At 50.1% G+C, this 10547-nt stretch overlaps 1 long non-coding RNA gene across 1 annotated transcript; it reads right to left on the reverse strand.

Moving 5' to 3' along the window:
- Window positions 1-349: 349 nt before the first annotated feature.
- LOC142925670 (uncharacterized) lies at window positions 350-10266 on the reverse strand. The gene is made up of 2 exons (XR_012942631.1): window positions 8893-10266; window positions 350-628 (listed from the first exon to the last, which is right to left on the reverse strand). It is a non-coding gene; the product is annotated as an uncharacterized LOC142925670 (long non-coding RNA).
- Window positions 10267-10547: the final 281 nt, after the last annotated feature.

Raw genomic sequence — 10547 nt, forward strand, 5'->3', positions numbered from 1 at the left:
CCTCTCGACGTGCTGTCCCTCCTGTGGTTACCCTTCGTGATCCCACTCTTGGTCGTACACCTTTCGTGGACAATTCCAGCCTTTGGAGTTGTTTGACCATATTCTTTGGGTCTTTCGGTAAAGTCACGTAGATAGAACAATAACATAATAAAATAATAAAGTTAATAAAAATATATATAAAACTTTAAATTATTTTGTATTCACTTTATTTCCATATTTTTATTATTATTTGATTGTTCTATCTAAGTGACTTCACCGAAAGACCCAAAGAATATTAATTCCTACATCTTCTTGGTTCTTTCGGTAAAGTCACGTAGAATGAAAATAAAATAACAAGAATAAAACGTAATCAATTTTATCGAAATTTTATTCCTGCAGTCACGAAAGCTTTAAGTGAAAAATGTTTGACCATACTTGACCATGCCGATCAGTTGTGTATCTGGACATCGTAGGTTTATGAAGTGGTGGGGGGGGCAATAGGGGGCGAGATGGATGGATGAGGGGTCCCGACCGGTTCAGAGATCACTCCCGACTGATGTGAAATGTGTCAAGGTTTCCGGGTTCACAGCGGTGCATTTCCACGTGACCGGCCACTTCGTTGAGCTGTCATTTGTGGCCCAGGTCGCTTCTGGAAGAAAAAAAAAACTACATAGCTCAGTGGATCAAACCCACGACCTCATGTATACTAGGCGAAGTAGTTAACATCTCGCCATCACTACCGCTGCCACGTTCATAAATGACAAAGATCCCCCGTATAGCCTGAATGGACTGTAGGGGCAAGTCCTGTTAGCGAGCACCTATGAAGGCCGGAACAGTACACGAGGGGGTGGCTGGCCAGCACCACGCCCGACCGCCTTTGTCTCCCCAGTGGCGATGTTTACACACCGCACCAGGTACTCATTTGAGGCTGAGTCGACCTAGGGGAGGCCCAGGACCGGTTCAGATAATCGTCACTGGTGTTGACCGTGAGCGGGAATCGAACCCGGGTCACCAGATTCATAGCGCAACGCGCTAACCCCTGCACTACCGCTCCCCACTCATAAATACATACACACATACATACATTGCATACACGCTATTATAAATACACTCAAGGATGTCAAGATTCACCCCACCGCAGTGCAATGCATTGCCACAAGTTTGACCACAACGTTAATTAATATGTCAATCGTCAGTGATCCGAGTAATTCACCTGCCGGGGAGTGTGATGGTAAGGCCGCTCAAAAGCACGTGAAATTAAACGTTGTATTACATACACTTACAGTCTTTTAAGTGCGGCATAACTGCGTGAATATTACTATTACTAGCTTGTTTGCCCATCCAAGGATGGGTGTATTGCAGTAAATGTGAAATATTCAATAGCAAAATTGTTCAGTTTATGATTATTAATGAGGGGGGGTTGCCCCATGTGGAGTGACGTCACCCGCTAATGGTTATTGGGGAGGGATGCGGCATGTGGAGTGATTTCACTCGCTCATGATTATAATGAGAGGGGGGGGGGGGCGGCTCATGTGGAGTGACATCACGAGCGGGACACACACACACACACACATTCTTGGCTCGTCATATCAGTAATTAGCATGCGCGCGTGTGTGTGCATGTATATATATAGTCACGCCATGTGCGAAACAACGCTGCCGTTCTGCTCTCCTCTTCCAGTTAACGTGGCATCCGTGTCTACAGCCTTCTCTCGAATCACTGCCGTGCCATTCACGGGGGCCGTTTGACCCTGCATCACCACGCTGGTCGGAGGAGGTTTGATTAAGGGTAGCGCCCACGACCGGTTAGGACCTCACTGAAGGACATCTACGACCAGGAGAGAGAAACAACGAAAACCTGAGGTCACCAGGATCGTAGCGCAGTGTGCGAACCGCTGAGCCACTGCTCCGAGCCAAATATAGCACGCCGTTTCTTCATTTCAATCCCCCCAGTGGCCGCTTATTACCGTGTAGCAATTTTCATTTTATACATCTGTGACTTTCCCAGCAGCCCCCTGGAAATTCCTGAGCGTAAGACTAAATCATTAACCTTATCCTTGGCTCACCTTCACCTAATAAATAAACTGAAGGTGACTTAGACGGCAAGATTAGATAGAGCCTACATTATTCCTGTCCAAAGGTGGGCCGAGATAGCTTTTCAAGCGCGTGAACGTGGGCTGTTCATCTTAACGTGAATAAATGATCTTGGAGGGAAACTGTGTGTGCACGTGTGTGTGTGTGTGTGCACGTGTGTGTGTGTGCACGTGTGTGTGTGTGTGTGTGCACGTGTGTGTGTGTGTGCACGTGTGTGTGTGCGGTAGCACCTTCATAGGTACAACTCGCTAACAGGACTTGCCCCAACAGTCTGTTAAGGCTATACGGGGGATCTTTGTCTTGTCAACACGCTGCGCTACGAACCCGTCGACCCGGGCTCGATTCCCGCTCACGGCCAATAGCAGTGACGATGATCGGAACCGGTCCTGGGCCTCCCCTAGATCGACTCAGCCTCAAGTGAGTACCTGGTGCGGTGTGTAAACATTCGCCACTAGGGAAACAAAGGCGGCCGGGCGTGGTGCTGGCCACTCACCACCTCGTGTGGCGTGTCGGCCTTGCTAGGTGCTTGCCCCTACAGTCTGTTAAGGCTACACGGGCGATACTTGTCTTGTTGTGCGCCAAGGGAAGAATAATCAGCCTCAGCAGCTCGCGAACAGCACTTGTCCCAACAGCCTGTGAAGGCTTTAAGGGGGATCTTAATCGGTGTGTGTGTGTGTGTCTAAATGCGTGGGAAGATGTAGTGGAGTAGTTAGCTCACCCTCGAGTTTGATTCCTGCTTGTCGCCAAAATCGGCGACTCAATATCTGTAGCCTGTTCCTGGGCCTTTCCTGCATTGACTCATTGTTATAAAAAAAATACCTGGTGCAGGTGTGTACACATCGCCAATGGGGAGACAAAGGCGGCCCGGCGTGGTTCTGGCCACCCACCATGTCGTGTGCCGTGCCGGCCTTCATAAGTTGCTCGCTAACAGCACTTGCCTCAACAGTCTGTTCAGGCTATACTGGGGGGGTTGTCTTTGATGCGTGATCCCTGTGACCTCGAATCCATGGACAGCCGTGTAAAACAGCGGAGGCAACCGGAATTCGAAGCCGGTTGGGTAAAACTCGGTCTAAGACCGGCGCTTAATACGAGATATGTCGTGGTTTACCTCCCGTTGAGTTGACGAATGTTTACAATTCAGGGTCACAACTTTTATTCAAGCGTGAAATTAAATTTTTTACCGACTTGCTTGTCTTGATTGTCATGTTTTCTGTCTCATTTGCGTATTTAGTTTTTTTCTTTCACGTCATTGGCTAAATTCGTAGATTAAAAGCTCAGCTTTACTTGGCGATGTTCTTGCTGAGTTGGCTCAAGTAATACATAAATATTCCATGTGTTTGACGAACGTGTTGAGTGCTTCTGTTACATTCATTTATTTTTAATTTGCATACCGTCAGCATAAATTGTAATTAATACATTTTCACACGTGAGAATCTATTTTAAATGACGAATCGACGTGCCATTGCATACCCGCTGTGGTGTATAAACGTGAGTACTGTTCATACACACGCATTATTTAGTCAATTTTTTGCAGGTTATTTTGGGCAGTTAAAAACAAACTTCCGTCCTGTCGCCCCATGTCAAATTCGTTTTAATCCATCTGATGGCTTTCCGGACCATCATTATCCAGCAGCATTTCTTTAATCAAGCAGACTCTTTCAACTGTTTCAGCCTTGTCTGCTCAGTAACATTGAGAATCAGAATCTTTTAGTAAAGAATTTCAATCAGAATCTTTATTTATACTGGAAGAATCCGATGAGCTGCAAAGCTCTTTTCCACAGATGTCCAGGAGGGGCGGATCAATTGTTGAACAATATCTGCTGGGCATTGTGTTGGACAGCACAGCTGCATCACGTGACGCTCCAGCATGAATTTGGGGTTTGCTCACTGTGTGAATATCAGTGGTGGGTGGACGATGCTAGCTGAACGTTGGCAGCATATGTGATGTTTGCTAATAGCACCCGCCGCTATCATGAGGTTAAATGGAGCATAATGTGAACATTCCGAGACCACGAGTTCACTTCGCGTTTGCTTCGCCAGGTGAGAACTTAAGAGACCAGGGTGGAGTCTCACTTTCAAAGAGTGACCTGGGGTGATGTTGGCGCTCAGTGATTGAAGGCACGTTCAGTAGACCAGGAAGGATGGGTAGGGGGGGGGTGTCGGACGGGAGAGACGGCAGCTTACGTGACTTTAAGTGTAAAGGTTAAGGAGCTGCCACAAGTCTCTCCCATTTTTGCCTTGACCTTGCGTGGAAGACGCCGGATCGCGATCGATTCAAATAAAACACAAACAGATAACAAAAATCCCCCCCCCCCCAATAGACTTTTTGGGCAAAGTGCGTTTAGCGAGCACGACGGGCTGAGTGGCCAGCAACTACGCCCTGCCGCCTTTGCCTCCCGAGTGGCGATGTTTACTACACAGCACCAGGCACTGATTTGAGGCTAAGTCTACCTGGGAAAAGGCCAAGACCGGTTCAGCTATTCGTCACCGGTGTTGGTGGCCGCGAGCGGGAATCGAACTCGGGGTGACCCCGGGTGGTAGCGCAGCACGCTAACGAAAACATCACAGCGATACGCCGTTCCGCTACTCCCGACTGGGTTGTCTGCCTTGACCACCTGAATGTGACATCGTAGTTGTCGCTGTGCATCTACGTCAGCAGCCGTACGAAAGAAGAAGAAGAATGAGTGGAGTAAAAGAGCGGACAATGGGATCCGTGATATTTGGTGCCACACATCGCCGCTGATGTGAAGAGTCCTTGTTAGCGCCGTCGTTTACAACTCGGTAAAAATTTCGTGACATTGCTTTGTTGCAAAATTGCCCCCCTTCCGGAGGGCTCGGGACGGTCTGTCCCGAGGAGAGAGAGCGTCCTGCCCAGGTCAAACCTCCAAAGGGCAATGCGTGGCATGTTAATCATCATCAGCCAGGGTCAATCCACTGCTGATGAAGTCCTCCCCATGCCGCGTCAGCAAACGAGATGTTTGACCATACTTCACTCCATAAAAGATGTTCTTGGTTAGATCGCGTAAATGTGTCGTTAAAACCCGCCACCACCCGACACAGCCAACTAGTAAGGGTTGTCACGTAAACAGAACATGCCAATTCGTCACTAGTACAGCACACTGGTGTAGTATACTAGTGACGAATCGGCATGTTTTATATATATATATTTAAACGATCTAACCCCAACAAAAACCTCCATTATGGATGATATTGGTCGGGAAAGCCTCCTTCACTCCATTGGTCAGTGCGGGTTATAAATGGGGGTGGGAGGAGGGGGACCGGTTCAGACGTAACTCGCCCCTGGCTTTAGCCGTGCGTGGCAAATGGAACTCAGAGCCGCTGGGTTCATGGGCGTGAGAACTCCTGGCCCCCCTTCCCTTCTCGGAACCACACCCGATAAATACCTCGCGTCACGTGTTGTCTCCCGGACGACGAGTCACGTCTTCTTGGCTAGTGTCGGCAAGCGCGATGTAATCAGGGCGATTCATTGTTTTGCTGACTGTTTACATTCAAGGGGTAGGGGGTTGCGTTCCTTTGCTTGCGCATCCAAACCGTGTGCGCTGACGATGCCACGGGTGTGCACCGAAACCGCACAGCCATCGTAATAATCCCCGTTCTCATCTGGAGCGTCAAATGTTGAGTCTCGCCAGGCTCTTGCCCGGATTAAATCGAGCTTTGCCGACACTAGCCAAAGAAGACGCACTTTGACGGGGGATTACGACTGGCTTAAAACGGTCCGACAAGTTCCTTCGCAATTTTCCAATTAAACGAAAGCAATTGAACGGCAGCCAGAAAAACAATTAAAAGTATTAACGGCAATCACTTACATAAGGTGACGCATGGTGACAGTGTACACACACGAAAAAAGATGCTGGTCTTTTTTTTGTGTTCTCTGTTCCATTGACCCTGGCACCTCCGATGAGCACGGTTCGCTACGTACGGTGCGAAAGAAGTTCAACGAAGGTGAGTACAACAGCAGTTGCTGGCTCGTCTAGGAACGAGGCAGGTCAGCATGTATGTCTGTCTGTATGTTGACGTTCTTTCGTCGTGTGGCAAAACAACCCCCTACCTCCTCACGGTGCCGGACGGGCAACTCTGTCATGGACAGTGCTGTGGGGGGAGGGCCAATTCCGATTGGCTCCTCCCCTCATGGCGTCTGTGTCCACCACAGTGGCTAAACTGGGGCTCTGGACGGGTGCGAGGGGCTGTTAACCCCTCCACCTTCAATTAATTACCACTAAACCACGTGTTCAACTGAATTATGTAACTAAAAAGCTTGTGCCGGAGGCCCCAGGGGGACAGGCGTCTATGACATCTCCTGGCCAAACCCCAATTGGCGGAGCCAGGAGATTGAATCTCTACCCTCGGGGCTCCTCCAGAAACAACGAAAAGCCACTACAGATGGCCACGTGGAATGTTCAAACACTCTCTGCGGAGAAGAGGCTGCCACTCCTCTGTCGGGAGCTGGACCGGTACCGCCTGGATCTCTGTGGTATTCAGGAGGTCCGGTGGACCGGTTCTGGCTCCTGCCACCATGAGGGGTGGACAGTCCTCTACTCGGGGCAGCAGACTGCCAAACAACAGGGTGTGGCTCTTCTTTTGAACAAAATAATGAAGGGGGCGTGGGAGCATGGCAGTGAGATGTGGGAAGCTGTAAGCCCCAGGCTACTTTAGGCTCGCCTTCCCATCAACCGGAGGCGAGGAGTGGTGGTCGTGGTTACTTATGCCCCCACCGAAGACGAACATCCGTGGAGGGATACAGGCAAAGCCGATGAGTCAGATCCCTTCTATGACCTCCTGTCACAGGTGCTGGCTAAAGTGGCACCTCGGGATAGAGTCATCATGTTGGGTGACTTCAATGCCTGAGTTGGTCATGATGCTGGCACCTTGTCTGGAGTGATTGGAGGGCATGGCCAAATCAGCTCAATAACAACGGTAGGAGGCTGCTAGATTTTTGTGCAGCCCCCTCTTTAAGAAGGGGGACCACACAGACTGTAACAACTACAGGGGCATCTCACTCCTCAGTGTGCCGGGAAATGTCCTGGCAAGGATTATTCAACATCGCCTCGCCAGGCACGCTGAGGAGAGGCTTGCGGAGCTCCAATGCGGTTTCAGGAAAGGGCGGTCCTGCACAGATGCCATATTTTCTGTCCGTCTGCTACAGCAGAGGTGTAGGGAATTCCAACAAGACCTACATCTCTGCTTTATTGACCTGGTCAAGGCCTATGATACCATCAGTAGGCCTGGGATCTGGGTTGTTCTTCGTGCTTTTGGAGTCCCTGACCCTCTGCTCACGATCATTAAGGACCTTCATGATGGTGAGCGGGCCCGGGTAAAACTACGTGGCCGGGAGTCAGAGCCATTCCCTGTATACCTTGGGGTGCGACAGGGATGTCCTCTGGCTCCTACATTATTTAACATCTATTTTGACCACCTAATTTGTGAAGACTTCAATAGCTGTACCGGGGGAATCTCCATTTGGTACAGATATAACGGGAGGCTGATCGATGCCCGGGTGCAGTCAAGGGATGGCTCCCTATTGCTCAACCACGTTATGTATGCTGATGATTTGGTAATAGCTGCTCATTCAGAGGAGGAGTTGGAGACGCTGCTGCTGAGACTGGAGCGTGCCACTAAGAGATGGGGCCTTACCATCAGCCCCACCAAAACTAAGCACCTGCCTGGGTATTTTGTACCATCGGACACTCCACCCCCACAACTCCCAATCGGTGATGGGGCAGTTGTGGAGAGAGTGGAGAGTTTCCCATACCTGGGCAGTGCGCTTATGACCGGCTCCAGTTTAACAGCAGAGGTCCCACTCCGAATCAGTCGAGCGGCAATATCTTTTCATCGGTTGCGTTACGCTGTGTGGAAGCTACCTGGTCTGTCGCTCCGCACTTAGCTTAAGGTCTTCTCGGCCACGGTCATTCCCTCCCTTCTCTACGCTTGCGAAACGTGGACCCCCTTAATGGAGCATCTTCACCGGTTGGAAATATATAGGCTGGCCTGTCTACGATCCATCCTGGGTTTAACCAGGCTGGATTGTGTGAGGAGCTCAACAATCCTTGAAAGATCTGGGCAAGTTCCCACCGATGAGCTCCTCCGATAGGCAAGGCTGCGTTGGCTGGGTCATGTAGCCCGCATGCCCAGCCACCGCATGCCGAAACAGCTTTTGTTCGGCTGGATCGAGGGGGCTAAACGGGCGTGGCACGGGCTAGAGAAGAGATGGAGTGATGTGGTATAGGAGGACGTGGAGCTGAGTGGACTTGCCGATGACTGGTACCAACGGTGTCAAGATTGGCCTCTGTGGAGGAGGCTCGTGAAGGACGCTATTGGGCAGTTGGAGGCAGTCGCCCTCCAACAACAACAGAGGGCGGAGGAGCGACGCTCACGACAACAAGCGGAGCGCCGGGTGGCTAAAGCACAGCAGGTTGGTACAGTAGGGGGCACAGGTGGTGCACTAGCCAGTCATCTCAGTCAGTCGACCCGTGGCACCTGGGTCTGCCCCGTGACCTCCTGCCTGTGGGCGTTCGACACTTCACGTGGCCTCAAGGTGCACATGGCCTGGCACAAGCGTTGTGGTGACGTCACCGCCACTTAGTGGTGAATGACGGTTGTTGTTGTTGTTCTTTCGCACCGTACGTAGCTAACCGTGATAATCGGTGGGTGCGTCTGTAAAGACACCAAACTAAACACACACAAAAGCAGTTCTTACGCAACGCATGTTCAATCTCGATTTGAAAGTGCAGTCGGGGTTAAAAGGACCTTGTAGCCCATCAGACAGCTGACTGGTCTCCCCCCCCCCCCGGGTAATCATTACCCCTTGCTCAATGAAGCCTGCATTGTCAATCTCTCTCCCTCGCGACTGTCGTCTGTCTCCATCGACGCGTCTCCGACGCCAGTCGCTCACTTCCGACGCCACCTCTGGAGAAAAGAAGACGAAAAAGACAACAATAACAACACGCCGCCCGTTGCTCAGGCGTTCGCTCCGCGCAACGTAGGGCTTTTCTCGAATGAATCTCCGGGACCTCTTGCGCCGCGAGGCCCGACCTGAGAATGCTTCGAGATCACAGGTGGCACGATTGGCCGAACGCCATCAACATCACGCACCTCGTCGCAAACGCTGTTCCATCTTCCGGCCATTACATTCAGAGCAGTGGTTCTGAACCTTTTGCTGCAGCCTTACTACACCCCTTTGTTTCTCAATCGTAATTTGTTTTTATTTTTAGAATATTTATAATTAATTAAATACGTTGGTTTGGTGAAACAAAGTAGTTGCACTCACGTGCCCGTGCTTAATTTGTGTTTCGATTATTATTTACCTTGTTAAAAAAATACATGGTATGTCTCGCACCCCCCAACTTTAAAAGTATTTGGTTTCTATACAGTTCCACTTCAGCCACTTGGTGGAGCTATCATTTGTGGCCAGGTCGCTTCCCAAAAGAGCCATATAGCTCAGCAGGCCTTACCTGGTAAAAAATATATATATATAATGTAGAGTTTACTTTAGATGTTTGGACAATTGGTTGTTGAGTGTTTCAGTGACTACCTTGAGTAGAGCCACGTGGAGAACACCCAAAATGCCAAAATCAATGGCTCTCTTGTTACACAGCAGGCAGGCAGGCAGGTGGATCGGTGTCTCACACACACGGCGGCTCATTCCACGTGTGATCCACCACCCTCGTCTCCCAGTGGCAACCGCACCCGACACATTTCATTTGATGCCGTCCAATTGGCTTACTCAGCTTGAGGTTAATTGCTTGATTGAGCGTGAAAGTAACACGATAATAAATGAATATATATACAGCATGCGCACCCTCCCGAAGCACGTTAAAAGATGTAACGTTTACAGAAGCTGCATTCCGTGACGGGAAGGAGTTGTTTTGTTCTGGCCACCCTCCTCGACGCCGGCGCTTCTCAGAGCACTTCATACGCGGAAGGCGACTTACATCGCCACGTCTCATCTCAACACATTTATTGAACGGGCACCCCCAGTGGCAGCTGTCCCCCTGTGCTGCACAAGGTGGTTAAACACACGCACTGCAATTGGGCATGGGTCTGCCGGTAGGTGGGGAAGTGGAGGAGCGATGATTGCCGCGGTGTGTAACCCCAATTGGGTTTTTTTTGTGGGACATTTTTAGAAATTTTGATAAATTTGGACGCATTTATTTAACGCACACGCCCAGTGGAAGCCGTCCCTATGCTGCACACCCTGCCAGCAAATGGGCATGCGTCTGCCGGTGGGTGGGAAGGGGAATAGAGGCGATAATTGCTGCGATGTGTAATCCCAATTTAGTTTTTTTTTGTGGGAAACGTTTCAAATATGGCAAATTTGGACCGTGACGCCAGCACATGACGTAATCATTTCAACCGGTAATGTGCCGTGTGGCATTCACTCACTCTCGTTGAGAGAGAGAGAGGAGAGAGAGAGAGAACGATGAAGCAGCGCCAGGATCCACGGATAAGTGTGAAGTG

This window comes from Petromyzon marinus, chromosome 23 (genome assembly GCF_048934315.1).
Source record: "Petromyzon marinus isolate PM22_M1 ecotype Great Lakes invasive population chromosome 23, UKy_Petmar_22M1.pri1.0, whole genome shotgun sequence".
NCBI classification, from domain to species: Eukaryota; Metazoa; Chordata; class Hyperoartia; order Petromyzontiformes; family Petromyzontidae; genus Petromyzon; species Petromyzon marinus.